The 15,112-nt window shown below is 45.6% G+C and overlaps 6 non-coding genes across 6 annotated transcripts; all 6 read left to right on the top strand.

The window, feature by feature from the left end:
• The first annotated feature begins 1,821 nt into the window (after positions 1-1,821).
• LOC130319843 (U2 spliceosomal RNA) lies at positions 1,822-2,012 on the top strand. Its single transcript, XR_008865900.1, has one exon. It is a non-coding gene; the product is annotated as a U2 spliceosomal RNA (small nuclear RNA).
• A 2,085-nt stretch (positions 2,013-4,097) lies between these two features.
• On the top strand, positions 4,098-4,288 carry LOC130319832 (U2 spliceosomal RNA). The gene has a single exon (XR_008865892.1). It is a non-coding gene; the product is annotated as a U2 spliceosomal RNA (small nuclear RNA).
• Positions 4,289-6,370: 2,082 nt separating this feature from the next.
• LOC130319831 (U2 spliceosomal RNA) lies at positions 6,371-6,561 on the top strand. The gene has a single exon (XR_008865891.1). It is a non-coding gene; the product is annotated as a U2 spliceosomal RNA (small nuclear RNA).
• A 2,081-nt stretch (positions 6,562-8,642) lies between these two features.
• LOC130319830 (U2 spliceosomal RNA) lies at positions 8,643-8,833 on the top strand. The gene has a single exon (XR_008865890.1). It is a non-coding gene; the product is annotated as a U2 spliceosomal RNA (small nuclear RNA).
• A 2,097-nt stretch (positions 8,834-10,930) lies between these two features.
• Positions 10,931-11,121, top strand: LOC130319834 (U2 spliceosomal RNA). The gene has a single exon (XR_008865894.1). It is a non-coding gene; the product is annotated as a U2 spliceosomal RNA (small nuclear RNA).
• Positions 11,122-13,203: 2,082 nt separating this feature from the next.
• LOC130319829 (U2 spliceosomal RNA) lies at positions 13,204-13,394 on the top strand. Its single transcript, XR_008865889.1, has one exon. It is a non-coding gene; the product is annotated as a U2 spliceosomal RNA (small nuclear RNA).
• Positions 13,395-15,112: the final 1,718 nt, after the last annotated feature.

Below are 15,112 nucleotides of genomic sequence, written 5' to 3'. Positions count from 1 at the left end.
GCAGCTGCCTTGATAGCGGGTGGGTGCTGAATGTTCCTAATTGACAAAATAAGATTAATGCTTATGAAGAAATATAAAATCTCATCCCTTCCCCAATATCGCGCCACACCCCTACCCCTTAATTCCCTGGTTGAACTTGATGGACATATGTCTTTTTTCGACCGTACTAACTATGTAACTATGTAACATAACATGGGGGGGGGGGGTCTCCTGGCTGTTCACACAGGTGTGTCATTGCTGTACATTGACCATGCATTGCTTCTGTGGTATTGCAAAGGCAAAGACAAATGCTTCCAGCCATCCATTGCACTAATGGATTGGTCATCAGCTGGCTGTCTATGTCCCGCATCAATATAGACCAAAGTACAGAGGGTTAGGCTATGCTATTGTGCACCTACCTGATGCATCAGAAGGTGCGAGGCCCTTGCTAAATTCTGTGCACAGACTTTGAGATCTATACTTTAGACTGTATCTAAACCTGCTCCAACATGGACTGACATTCTGGCCTACTTTCAGCCGATGCGACTTGTCTGTCGCTGAACAGTCGCTTTTTATGTATTCAGCACCTATGTATAATGTTGTAAAAATGCTCTAGAAGCTAAAGTCGCAGAAATGTCACACATATTTGGCCTGCAACTTTCTGTGCGACAAATTCAGACAGGAAAAATCAGTATAAATCCTTAGAAAATTATCCCCCAGTGTCTCCATCTGCTGGCGGTATTGAATAAGCATTGCTGCACTGATGGGGTATGCATTAGACGAAAAAAAAAGAAGAAAAAGAAGAATAATACGCCCAGAAAAGAGGCGAAAAGGAGAAAAACGTAAAAAAACGTGAAAAAAAAGTAAGAGGAAGAGAAGGGAAAAAAAGGTGGAAATGGGTTTAAAAGTGATTTCGGCGGAGAAATATATATATATATATATATATATATATATATATATATATATATACGCGCACACACACACATATATATAAACGTATTCTCCGTTGAGATATTGCAGCCGCTGCTGTGTCCAGGCCCAGGAGCCTTAGCACTGTGCTGTGATGTCACTCAATACCACTGACATCACTAGGTGTAAACAACATCTCTCCTTTGCTGTGTATGTGACTATGGAGCTGTTTGGTGATGTCGTCTATTATGGCCTTCATAGAAGCAACAGGAGATTGTTGCATCCATCTAGAACCCTCAGAACTACAGTGCTATGATGTCACTCACTTCCACAGGCCTTGCAGAGTGTAAACAACAACAACCCAGCTTTGTTGTGTATGTAACCATAGGGATTTGTGATGTCACCTAGAACCTTCACAGCAGCGACAGCTTTATGAGGAGCATCAGCACTGCTCTGCCTGAGCAGAACCATCACCGCCATAGGTTGTCAAATAACCCGGGTTTAACCCACACAGGTAAGTCCAATGGGGTGCAGGCATGTCCTCTATGCTTACAGCTTCCCGTGGGTGTTGGTTTGATACCGTTTGGGGACAGCCAAGGAGGCATCTGCAGGCAACAAAGGTAGGTGTGTGCTTGTGTGTGTGTTTCCTATGCAGATCCTAAGCCCAGTGTCACATGCAAGTAGGAGGAGTAAGAAGGGTTCCTGGCAAATCCGGGTTATGGATTGCATTTAAAAAGGCCCCGTGGGAGTGCAATGGGCCCCTGTCTTGCTGCTTAGCAATAATGGTATGGGTTTAGGTTCTGCTGTGTGTACTGGTGGTTGACTGCCCCCCAGCCCAGAGTGTGCATGGAAAATTGTCTGGCAGCCTCCCTGACAGCAAGCAGTGATAGTGCCCATGAAGGGGACCTTGTTGGGCCCGCCCCTTTCACGGTTATCGCTTCTCGGCCTTTTGGCTAAGATCAAGTGTAGTATCTGTTCTTATCAGTTTAATATCTGATACGTCCCCTATCTGGGGACCATATATTAAATGGATTTTTGAGAATGGGGGCCGATTTCGAAGCTTGCTTCCGTCGCCCTATGCATTGACCCGATATGGCAGTATCTTCGGGTACAGTGCACCACCCCCTTACAGGGTTAAAAAGAAAGATTCCTACTTTCATTGCTACCTGCTTGCTGGCTAGCCAGCTAGCCAGCCCTGTGGGCCTTGCTGCTGCTGCAGCCAAAAAACAAAAGGTGGTGCTGCTGCTGCTGCTTCTGCTGCTTCTGCTTGTGTCTGGCCGCTGTTGGAGCGTCCAGGCACAGGACTTCTGCTGCTGCTGACTAAATGGCCTCCTTAATTGGATCATTTGAGTAGCCAGCACACCTGTGCAGGTAGGGCATGACATGATAGGCAGCTGCCTTGATAGCGGGTGGGTGCTGAATGTTCCTAATTGACAAAATAAGATTAATGCTTATGAAGAAATATAAAATCTCATCCCTTCCCCAATATCGCGCCACACCCCTACCCCTTAATTCCCTGGTTGAACTTGATGGACATATGTCTTTTTTCGACCGTACTAACTATGTAACTATGTAACATAACATGGGGGGGGGGTCTCCTGGCTGTTCACACAGGTGTGTCATTGCTGTACATTGACCATGCATTGCTTCTGTGGTATTGCAAAGGCAAAGACAAATGCTTCCAGCCATCCATTGCACTAATGGATTGGTCATCAGCTGGCTGTCTATGTCCCGCATCAATATAGACCAAAGTACAGAGGGTTAGGCTATGCTATTGTGCACCTACCTGATGCATCAGAAGGTGCGAGGCCCTTGCTAAATTCTGTGCACAGACTTTGAGATCTATACTTTAGACTGTATCTAAACCTGCTCCAACATGGACTGACATTCTGGCCTACTTTCAGCCGATGCGACTTGTCTGTCGCTGAACAGTCGCTTTTTATGTATTCAGCACCTATGTATAATGTTGTAAAAATGCTCTAGAAGCTAAAGTCGCAGAAATGTCACACATATTTGGCCTGCAACTTTCTGTGCGACAAATTCAGACAGGAAAAATCAGTATAAATCCTTAGAAAATTATCCCCCAGTGTCTCCATCTGCTGGCGGTATTGAATAAGCATTGCTGCACTGATGGGGTATGCATTAGACGAAAAAAAAGAAGAAAAAGAAGAATAATACGCCCAGAAAAGAGGCGAAAAGGAGAAAAACGTAAAAAAACGTGAAAAAAAGTAAGAGGAAGAGAAGGGAAAAAAAGGTGGAAATGGGTTTAAAAGTGATTTCGGCGGAGAAATATATATATATATATATATATATATATATATATATATATATATATACGCGCACACACACACATATATATAAACGTATTCTCCGTTGAGATATTGCAGCCGCTGCTGTGTCCAGGCCCAGGAGCCTTAGCACTGTGCTGTGATGTCACTCAATACCACTGACATCACTAGGTGTAAACAACATCTCTCCTTTGCTGTGTATGTGACTATGGAGCTGTTTGGTGATGTCGTCTATTATGGCCTTCATAGAAGCAACAGGAGATTGTTGCATCCATCTAGAACCCTCAGAACTACAGTGCTATGATGTCACTCACTTCCACAGGCCTTGCAGAGTGTAAACAACAACAACCCAGCTTTGTTGTGTATGTAACCATAGGGATTTGTGATGTCACCTAGAACCTTCACAGCAGCGACAGCTTTATGAGGAGCATCAGCACTGCTCTGCCTGAGCAGAACCATCACCGCCATAGGTTGTCAAATAACCCGGGTTTAACCCACACAGGTAAGTCCAATGGGGTGCAGGCATGTCCTCTATGCTTACAGCTTCCCGTGGGTGTTGGTTTGATACCGTTTGGGGACAGCCAAGGAGGCATCTGCAGGCAACAAAGGTAGGTGTGTGCTTGTGTGTGTGTTTCCTATGCAGATCCTAAGCCCAGTGTCACATGCAAGTAGGAGGAGTAAGAAGGGTTCCTGGCAAATCCGGGTTATGGATTGCATTTAAAAAGGCCCCGTGGGAGTGCAATGGGCCCCTGTCTTGCTGCTTAGCAATAATGGTATGGGTTTAGGTTCTGCTGTGTGTACTGGTGGTTGACTGCCCCCCAGCCCAGAGTGTGCATGGAAAATTGTCTGGCAGCCTCCCTGACAGCAAGCAGTGATAGTGCCCATGAAGGGGACCTTGTTGGGCCCGCCCCTTTCACGGTTATCGCTTCTCGGCCTTTTGGCTAAGATCAAGTGTAGTATCTGTTCTTATCAGTTTAATATCTGATACGTCCCCTATCTGGGGACCATATATTAAATGGATTTTTGAGAACGGGGGCCGATTTCGAAGCTTGCTTCCGTCGCCCTATGCATTGACCCGATATGGCAGTATCTTCGGGTACAGTGCACCACCCCCTTACAGGGTTAAAAAGAAAGATTCCTACTTTCATTGCTACCTGCTTGCTGGCTAGCCAGCTAGCCAGCCCTGTGGGCCTTGCTGCTGCTGCAGCCAAAAAACAAAAGGTGGTGCTGCTGCTGCTGCTTCTGCTGCTTCTGCTTGTGTCTGGCCGCTGTTGGAGCGTCCAGGCACAGGACTTCTGCTGCTGCTGACTAAATGGCCTCCTTAATTGGATCATTTGAGTAGCCAGCACACCTGTGCAGGTAGGGCATGACATGATAGGCAGCTGCCTTGATAGCGGGTGGGTGCTGAATGTTCCTAATTGACAAAATAAGATTAATGCTTATGAAGAAATATAAAATCTCATCCCTTCCCCAATATCGCGCAACACCCCTACCCCTTAATTCCCTGGTTGAACTTGATGGACATATGTCTTTTTTCGACCGTACTAACTATGTAACTATGTAACATAACATGGGGGGGGGGTCTCCTGGCTGTTCACACAGGTGTGTCATTGCTGTACATTGACCATGCATTGCTTCTGTGGTATTGCAAAGGCAAAGACAAATGCTTCCAGCCATCCATTGCACTAATGGATTGGTCATCAGCTGGCTGTCTATGTCCCGCATCAATATAGACCAAAGTACAGAGGGTTAGGCTATGCTATTGTGCACCTACCTGATGCATCAGAAGGTGCGAGGCCCTTGCTAAATTCTGTGCACAGACTTTGAGATCTATACTTTAGACTGTATCTAAACCTGCTCCAACATGGACTGACATTCTGGCCTACTTTCAGCCGATGCGACTTGTCTGTCGCTGAACAGTCGCTTTTTATGTATTCAGCACCTATGTATAATGTTGTAAAAATGCTCTAGAAGCTAAAGTCGCAGAAATGTCACACATATTTGGCCTGCAACTTTCTGTGCGACAAATTCAGACAGGAAAAATCAGTATAAATCCTTAGAAAATTATCCCCCAGTGTCTCCATCTGCTGGCGGTATTGAATAAGCATTGCTGCACTGATGGGGTATGCATTAGACGAAAAAAAAGAAGAAAAAGAAGAATAATACGCCCAGAAAAGAGGCGAAAAGGAGAAAAACGTAAAAAAACGTGAAAAAAAAGTAAGAGGAAGAGAAGGGAAAAAAAGGTGGAAATGGGTTTAAAAGTGATTTCGGCGGAGAAATATATATATATATATATATATATATATATATATATATATATACGCGCACGCACACACATATATATAAACGTATTCTCCGTTGAGATATTGCAGCCGCTGCTGTGTCCAGGCCCAGGAGCCTTAGCACTGTGCTGTGATGTCACTCAATACCACTGACATCACTAGGTGTAAACAACATCTCTCCTTTGCTGTGTATGTGACTATGGAGCTGTTTGGTGATGTCGTCTATTATGGCCTTCATAGAAGCAACAGGAGATTGTTGCATCCATCTAGAACCCTCAGAACTACAGTGCTATGATGTCACTCACTTCCACAGGCCTTGCAGAGTGTAAACAACAACAACCCAGCTTTGTTGTGTATGTAACCATAGGGATTTGTGATGTCACCTAGAACCTTCACAGCAGCGACAGCTTTATGAGGAGCATCAGCACTGCTCTGCCTGAGCAGAACCATCACCGCCATAGGTTGTCAAATAACCCGGGTTTAACCCACACAGGTAAGTCCAATGGGGTGCAGGCATGTCCTCTATGCTTACAGCTTCCCATGGGTGTTGGTTTGATACCGTTTGGGGACAGCCAAGGAGGCATCTGCAGGCAACAAAGGTAGGTGTGTGCTTGTGTGTGTGTTTCCTATGCAGATCCTAAGCCCAGTGTCACATGCAAGTAGGAGGAGTAAGAAGGGTTCCTGGCAAATCCGGGTTATGGATTGCATTTAAAAAGGCCCCGTGGGAGTGCAATGGGCCCCTGTCTTGCTGCTTAGCAATAATGGTATGGGTTTAGGTTCTGCTGTGTGTACTGGTGGTTGACTGCCCCCCAGCCCAGAGTGTGCATGGAAAATTGTCTGGCAGCCTCCCTGACAGCAAGCAGTGATAGTGCCCATGAAGGGGACCTTGTTGGGCCCGCCCCTTTCACGGTTATCGCTTCTCGGCCTTTTGGCTAAGATCAAGTGTAGTATCTGTTCTTATCAGTTTAATATCTGATACGTCCCCTATCTGGGGACCATATATTAAATGGATTTTTGAGAACGGGGGCCGATTTCGAAGCTTGCTTCCGTCGCCCTATGCATTGACCCGATATGGCAGTATCTTCGGGTACAGTGCACCACCCCCTTACAGGGTTAAAAAGAAAGATTCCTACTTTCATTGCTACCTGCTTGCTGGCTAGCCAGCTAGCCAGCCCTGTGGGCCTTGCTGCTGCTGCAGCCAAAAAACAAAAGGTGGTGCTGCTGCTGCTGCTTCTGCTGCTTCTGCTTGTGTCTGGCCGCTGTTGGAGCGTCCAGGCACAGGACTTCTGCTGCTGCTGACTAAATGGCCTCCTTAATTGGATCATTTGAGTAGCCAGCACACCTGTGCAGGTAGGGCATGACATGATAGGCAGCTGCCTTGATAGCGGGTGGGTGCTGAATGTTCCTAATTGACAAAATAAGATTAATGCTTATGAAGAAATATAAAATCTCATCCCTTCCCCAATATCGCGCCACACCCCTACCCCTTAATTCCCTGGTTGAACTTGATGGACATATGTCTTTTTTCGACCGTACTAACTATGTAACTATGTAACATAACATGGGGGGGGGGTCTCCTGGCTGTTCACACAGGTGTGTCATTGCTGTACATTGACCATGCATTGCTTCTGTGGTATTGCAAAGGCAAAGACAAATGCTTCCAGCCATCCATTGCACTAATGGATTGGTCATCAGCTGGCTGTCTATGTCCCGCATCAATATAGACCAAAGTACAGAGGGTTAGGCTATGCTATTGTGCACCTACCTGATGCATCAGAAGGTGCGAGGCCCTTGCTAAATTCTGTGCACAGACTTTGAGATCTATGCTTTAGACTGTATCTAAACCTGCTCCAACATGGACTGACATTCTGGCCTACTTTCAGCCGATGCGACTTGTCTGTCGCTGAACAGTCGCTTTTTATGTATTCAGCACCTATGTATAATGTTGTAAAAATGCTCTAGAAGCTAAAGTCGCAGAAATGTCACACATATTTGGCCTGCAACTTTCTGTGCGACAAATTCAGACAGGAAAAATCAGTATAAATCCTTAGAAAATTATCCCCCAGTGTCTCCATCTGCTGGCGGTATTGAATAAGCATTGCTGCACTGATGGGGTATGCATTAGACGAAAAAAAAGAAGAAAAAGAAGAATAATACGCCCAGAAAAGAGGCGAAAAGGAGAAAAACGTAAAAAAACGTGAAAAAAAGTAAGAGGAAGAGAAGGGAAAAAAAGGTGGAAATGGGTTTAAAAGTGATTTCGGCGGAGAAATATATATATATATATATATATATATATATATATATATATATACGCGCACACACACACATATATATAAACGTATTCTCCGTTGAGATATTGCAGCCGCTGCTGTGTCCAGGCCCAGGAGCCTTAGCACTGTGCTGTGATGTCACTCAATACCACTGACATCACTAGGTGTAAACAACATCTCTCCTTTGCTGTGTATGTGACTATGGAGCTGTTTGGTGATGTCGTCTATTATGGCCTTCATAGAAGCAACAGGAGATTGTTGCATCCATCTAGAACCCTCAGAACTACAGTGCTATGATGTCACTCACTTCCACAGGCCTTGCAGAGTGTAAACAACAACAACCCAGCTTTGTTGTGTATGTAACCATAGGGATTTGTGATGTCACCTAGAACCTTCACAGCAGCGACAGCTTTATGAGGAGCATCAGCACTGCTCTGCCTGAGCAGAACCATCACCGCCATAGGTTGTCAAATAACCCGGGTTTAACCCACACAGGTAAGTCCAATGGGGTGCAGGCATGTCCTCTATGCTTACAGCTTCCCGTGGGTGTTGGTTTGATACCATTTGGGGACAGCCAAGGAGGCATCTGCAGGCAACAAAGGTAGGTGTGTGCTTGTGTGTGTGTTTCCTATGCAGATCCTAAGCCCAGTGTCACATGCAAGTAGGAGGAGTAAGAAGGGTTCCTGGCAAATCCGGGTTATGGATTGCATTTAAAAAGGCCCCGTGGGAGTGCAATGGGCCCCTGTCTTGCTGCTTAGCAATAATGGTATGGGTTTAGGTTCTGCTGTGTGTACTGGTGGTTGACTGCCCCCCAGCCCAGAGTGTGCATGGAAAATTGTCTGGCAGCCTCCCTGACAGCAAGCAGTGATAGTGCCCATGAAGGGGACCTTGTTGGGCCCGCCCCTTTCACGGTTATCGCTTCTCGGCCTTTTGGCTAAGATCAAGTGTAGTATCTGTTCTTATCAGTTTAATATCTGATACGTCCCCTATCTGGGGACCATATATTAAATGGATTTTTGAGAACGGGGGCCGATTTCGAAGCTTGCTTCCGTCGCCCTATGCATTGACCCGATATGGCAGTATCTTCGGGTACAGTGCACCACCCCCTTACAGGGTTAAAAAGAAAGATTCCTACTTTCATTGCTACCTGCTTGCTGGCTAGCCAGCTAGCCAGCCCTGTGGGCCTTGCTGCTGCTGCAGCCAAAAAACAAAAGGTGGTGCTGCTGCTGCTGCTTCTGCTGCTTCTGCTTGTGTCTGGCCGCTGTTGGAGCGTCCAGGCACAGGACTTCTGCTGCTGCTGACTAAATGGCCTCCTTAATTGGATCATTTGAGTAGCCAGCACACCTGTGCAGGTAGGGCATGACATGATAGGCAGCTGCCTTGATAGCGGGTGGGTGCTGAATGTTCCTAATTGACAAAATAAGATTAATGCTTATGAAGAAATATAAAATCTCATCCCTTCCCCAATATCGCGCCACACCCCTACCCCTTAATTCCCTGGTTGAACTTGATGGACATATGTCTTTTTTCGACCGTACTAACTATGTAACTATGTAACATAACATGGGGGGGGGGGTCTCCTGGCTGTTCACACAGGTGTGTCATTGCTGTACATTGACCATGCATTGCTTCTGTGGTATTGCAAAGGCAAAGACAAATGCTTCCAGCCATCCATTGCACTAATGGATTGGTCATCAGCTGGCTGTCTATGTCCCGCATCAATATAGACCAAAGTACAGAGGGTTAGGCTATGCTATTGTGCACCTACCTGATGCATCAGAAGGTGCGAGGCCCTTGCTAAATTCTGTGCACAGACTTTGAGATCTATACTTTAGACTGTATCTAAACCTGCTCCAACATGGACTGACATTCTGGCCTACTTTCAGCCGATGCGACTTGTCTGTCGCTGAACAGTCGCTTTTTTTATGTATTCAGCACCTATGTATAATGTTGTAAAAATGCTCTAGAAGCTAAAGTCGCAGAAATGTCACACATATTTGGCCTGCAACTTTCTGTGCGACAAATTCAGACAGGAAAAATCAGTATAAATCCTTAGAAAATTATCCCCCAGTGTCTCCATCTGCTGGCGGTATTGAATAAGCATTGCTGCACTGATGGGGTATGCATTAGACGAAAAAAAAGAAGAAAAAGAAGAATAATACGCCCAGAAAAGAGGCGAAAAGGAGAAAAACGTAAAAAAACGTGAAAAAAAAGTAAGAGGAAGAGAAGGGAAAAAAAGGTGGAAATGGGTTTAAAAGTGATTTCGGCGGAGAAATATATATATATATATATATATATATATATATATATATATATATATATATATATACGCGCACACACACACATATATATAAACGTATTCTCCGTTGAGATATTGCAGCCGCTGCTGTGTCCAGGCCCAGGAGCCTTAGCACTGTGCTGTGATGTCACTCAATACCACTGACATCACTAGGTGTAAACAACATCTCTCCTTTGCTGTGTATGTGACTATGGAGCTGTTTGGTGATGTCGTCTATTATGGCCTTCATAGAAGCAACAGGAGATTGTTGCATCCATCTAGAACCCTCAGAACTACAGTGCTATGATGTCACTCACTTCCACAGGCCTTGCAGAGTGTAAACAACAACAACCCAGCTTTGTTGTGTATGTAACCATAGGGATTTGTGATGTCACCTAGAACCTTCACAGCAGCGACAGCTTTATGAGGAGCATCAGCACTGCTCTGCCTGAGCAGAACCATCACCGCCATAGGTTGTCAAATAACCCGGGTTTAACCCACACAGGTAAGTCCAATGGGGTGCAGGCATGTCCTCTATGCTTACAGCTTCCCGTGGGTGTTGGTTTGATACCGTTTGGGGACAGCCAAGGAGGCATCTGCAGGCAACAAAGGTAGGTGTGTGCTTGTGTGTGTGTTTCCTATGCAGATCCTAAGCCCAGTGTCACATGCAAGTAGGAGGAGTAAGAAGGGTTCCTGGCAAATCCGGGTTATGGATTGCATTTAAAAAGGCCCCGTGGGAGTGCAATGGGCCCCTGTCTTGCTGCTTAGCAATAATGGTATGGGTTTAGGTTCTGCTGTGTGTACTGGTGGTTGACTGCCCCCCAGCCCAGAGTGTGCATGGAAAATTGTCTGGCAGCCTCCCTGACAGCAAGCAGTGATAGTGCCCATGAAGGGGACCTTGTTGGGCCCGCCCCTTTCACGGTTATCGCTTCTCGGCCTTTTGGCTAAGATCAAGTGTAGTATCTGTTCTTATCAGTTTAATATCTGATACGTCCCCTATCTGGGGACCATATATTAAATGGATTTTTGAGAACGGGGGCCGATTTCGAAGCTTGCTTCCGTCGTCCTATGCATTGACCCGATATGGCAGTATCTTCGGGTACAGTGCACCACCCCCTTACAGGGTTAAAAAGAAAGATTCCTACTTTCATTGCTACCTGCTTGCTGGCTAGCCAGCTAGCCAGCCCTGTGGGCCTTGCTGCTGCTGCAGCCAAAAAACAAAAGGTGGTGCTGCTGCTGCTGCTTCTGCTGCTTCTGCTTGTGTCTGGCCGCTGTTGGAGCGTCCAGGCACAGGACTTCTGCTGCTGCTGACTAAATGGCCTCCTTAATTGGATCATTTGAGTAGCCAGCACACCTGTGCAGGTAGGGCATGACATGATAGGCAGCTGCCTTGATAGCGGGTGGGTGCTGAATGTTCCTAATTGACAAAATAAGATTAATGCTTATGAAGAAATATAAAATCTCATCCCTTCCCCAATATCGCGCCACACCCCTACCCCTTAATTCCCTGGTTGAACTTGATGGACATATGTCTTTTTTCGACCGTACTAACTATGTAACTATGTAACATAACATGGGGGGGGGGTCTCCTGGCTGTTCACACAGGTGTGTCATTGCTGTACATTGACCATGCATTGCTTCTGTGGTATTGCAAAGGCAAAGACAAATGCTTCCAGCCATCCATTGCACTAATGGATTGGTCATCAGCTGGCTGTCTATGTCCCGCATCAATATAGACCAAAGTACAGAGGGTTAGGCTATGCTATTGTGCACCTACCTGATGCATCAGAAGGTGCGAGGCCCTTGCTAAATTCTGTGCACAGACTTTGAGATCTATACTTTAGACTGTATCTAAACCTGCTCCAACATGGACTGACATTCTGGCCTACTTTCAGCCGATGCGACTTGTCTGTCGCTGAACAGTCGCTTTTTATGTATTCAGCACCTATGTATAATGTTGTAAAAATGCTCTAGAAGCTAAAGTCGCAGAAATGTCACACATATTTGGCCTGCAACTTTCTGTGCGACAAATTCAGACAGGAAAAATCAGTATAAATCCTTAGAAAATTATCCCCCAGTGTCTCCATCTGCTGGCGGTATTGAATAAGCATTGCTGCACTGATGGGGTATGCATTAGACGAAAAAAAAGAAGAAAAAGAAGAATAATACGCCCAGAAAAGAGGCGAAAAGGAGAAAAACGTAAAAAAACGTGAAAAAAAAGTAAGAGGAAGAGAAGGGAAAAAAAGGTGGAAATGGGTTTAAAAGTGATTTCGGCGGAGAAATATATATATATATATATATATATATATATATATATATATATACGCGCACACACACACATATATATAAACGTATTCTCCGTTGAGATATTGCAGCCGCTGCTGTGTCCAGGCCCAGGAGCCTTAGCACTGTGCTGTGATGTCACTCAATACCACTGACATCACTAGGTGTAAACAACATCTCTCCTTTGCTGTGTATGTGACTATGGAGCTGTTTGGTGATGTCGTCTATTATGGCCTTCATAGAAGCAACAGGAGATTGTTGCATCCATCTAGAACCCTCAGAACTACAGTGCTATGATGTCACTCACTTCCACAGGCCTTGCAGAGTGTAAACAACAACAACCCAGCTTTGTTGTGTATGTAACCATAGGGATTTGTGATGTCACCTAGAACCTTCACAGCAGCGACAGCTTTATGAGGAGCATCAGCACTGCTCTGCCTGAGCAGAACCATCACCGCCATAGGTTGTCAAATAACCCGGGTTTAACCCACACAGGTAAGTCCAATGGGGTGCAGGCATGTCCTCTATGCTTACAGCTTCCCGTGGGTGTTGGTTTGATACCGTTTGGGGACAGCCAAGGAGGCATCTGCAGGCAACAAAGGTAGGTGTGTGCTTGTGTGTGTGTTTCCTATGCAGATCCTAAGCCCAGTGTCACATGCAAGTAGGAGGAGTAAGAAGGGTTCCTGGCAAATCCGGGTTATGGATTGCATTTAAAAAGGCCCCGTGGGAGTGCAATGGGCCCCTGTCTTGCTGCTTAGCAATAATGGTATGGGTTTAGGTTCTGCTGTGTGTACTGGTGGTTGACTGCCCCCCAGCCCAGAGTGTGCATGGAAAATTGTCTGGCAGCCTCCCTGACAGCAAGCAGTGATAGTGCCCATGAAGGGGACCTTGTTGGGCCCGCCCCTTTCACGGTTATCGCTTCTCGGCCTTTTGGCTAAGATCAAGTGTAGTATCTGTTCTTATCAGTTTAATATCTGATACGTCCCCTATCTGGGGACCATATATTAAATGGATTTTTGAGAACGGGGGCCGATTTCGAAGCTTGCTTCCGTCGCCCTATGCATTGACCCGATATGGCAGTATCTTCGGGTACAGTGCACCACCCCCTTACAGGGTTAAAAAGAAAGATTCCTACTTTCATTGCTACCTGCTTGCTGGCTAGCCAGCTAGCCAGCCCTGTGGGCCTTGCTGCTGCTGCAGCCAAAAAACAAAAGGTGGTGCTGCTGCTGCTGCTTCTGCTGCTTCTGCTTGTGTCTGGCCGCTGTTGGAGCGTCCAGGCACAGGACTTCTGCTGCTGCTGACTAAATGGCCTCCTTAATTGGATCATTTGAGTAGCCAGCACACCTGTGCAGGTAGGGCATGACATGATAGGCAGCTGCCTTGATAGCGGGTGGGTGCTGAATGTTCCTAATTGACAAAATAAGATTAATGCTTATGAAGAAATATAAAATCTCATCCCTTCCCCAATATCGCGCCACACCCCTACCCCTTAATTCCCTGGTTGAACTTGATGGACATATGTCTTTTTTCGACCGTACTAACTATGTAACTATGTAACATAACATGGGGGGGGGGTCTCCTGGCTGTTCACACAGGTGTGTCATTGCTGTACATTGACCATGCATTGCTTCTGTGGTATTGCAAAGGCAAAGACAAATGCTTCCAGCCATCCATTGCACTAATGGATTGGTCATCAGCTGGCTGTCTATGTCCCGCATCAATATAGACCAAAGTACAGAGGGTTAGGCTATGCTATTGTGCACCTACCTGATGCATCAGAAGGTGCGAGGCCCTTGCTAAATTCTGTGCACAGACTTTGAGATCTATACTTTAGACTGTATCTAAACCTGCTCCAACATGGACTGACATTCTGGCCTACTTTCAGCCGATGCGACTTGTCTGTCGCTGAACAGTCGCTTTTTATGTATTCAGCACCTATGTATAATGTTGTAAAAATGCTCTAGAAGCTAAAGTCGCAGAAATGTCACACATATTTGGCCTGCAACTTTCTGTGCGACAAATTCAGACAGGAAAAATCAGTATAAATCCTTAGAAAATTATCCCCCAGTGTCTCCATCTGCTGGCGGTATTGAATAAGCATTGCTGCACTGATGGGGTATGCATTAGACGAAAAAAAAGAAGAAAAAGAAGAATAATACGCCCAGAAAAGAGGCGAAAAGGAGAAAAACGTAAAAAAACGTGAAAAAAAAGTAAGAGGAAGAGAAGGGAAAAAAAGGTGGAAATGGGTTTAAAAGTGATTTCGGCGGAGAAATATATATATATATATATATATATATATATATATATATATATATATATATATACGCGCACACACACACATATATATAAACGTATTCTCCGTTGAGATATTGCAGCCGCTGCTGTGTCCAGGCCCAGGAGCCTTAGCACTGTGCTGTGATGTCACTCAATACCACTGACATCACTAGGTGTAAACAACATCTCTCCTTTGCTGTGTATGTGACTATGGAGCTGTTTGGTGATGTCGTCTATTATGGCCTTCATAGAAGCAACAGGAGATTGTTGCATCCATCTAGAACCCTCAGAACTACAGTGCTATGATGTCACTCACTTCCACAGGCCTTGCAGAGTGTAAACAACAACAACCCAGCTTTGTTGTGTATGTAACCATAGGGATTTGTGATGTCACCTAGAACCTTCACAGCAGCGACAGCTTTATGAGGAGCATCAGCACTGCTCTGCCTGAGCAGAACCATCACCGCCATAGGTTGTCAAATAACCCGGGTTTAACCCACACAGGTAAGTCCAATGGGGTGCAGGCATGTCCTCTATGCTTACAGCTTC

Source organism: Hyla sarda, unplaced genomic scaffold (genome assembly GCF_029499605.1).
Source record: "Hyla sarda isolate aHylSar1 unplaced genomic scaffold, aHylSar1.hap1 scaffold_2177, whole genome shotgun sequence".
NCBI classification, from domain to species: Eukaryota; Metazoa; Chordata; class Amphibia; order Anura; family Hylidae; genus Hyla; species Hyla sarda.
This window is presented reverse-complemented; position numbering and strand designations above follow the sequence as displayed.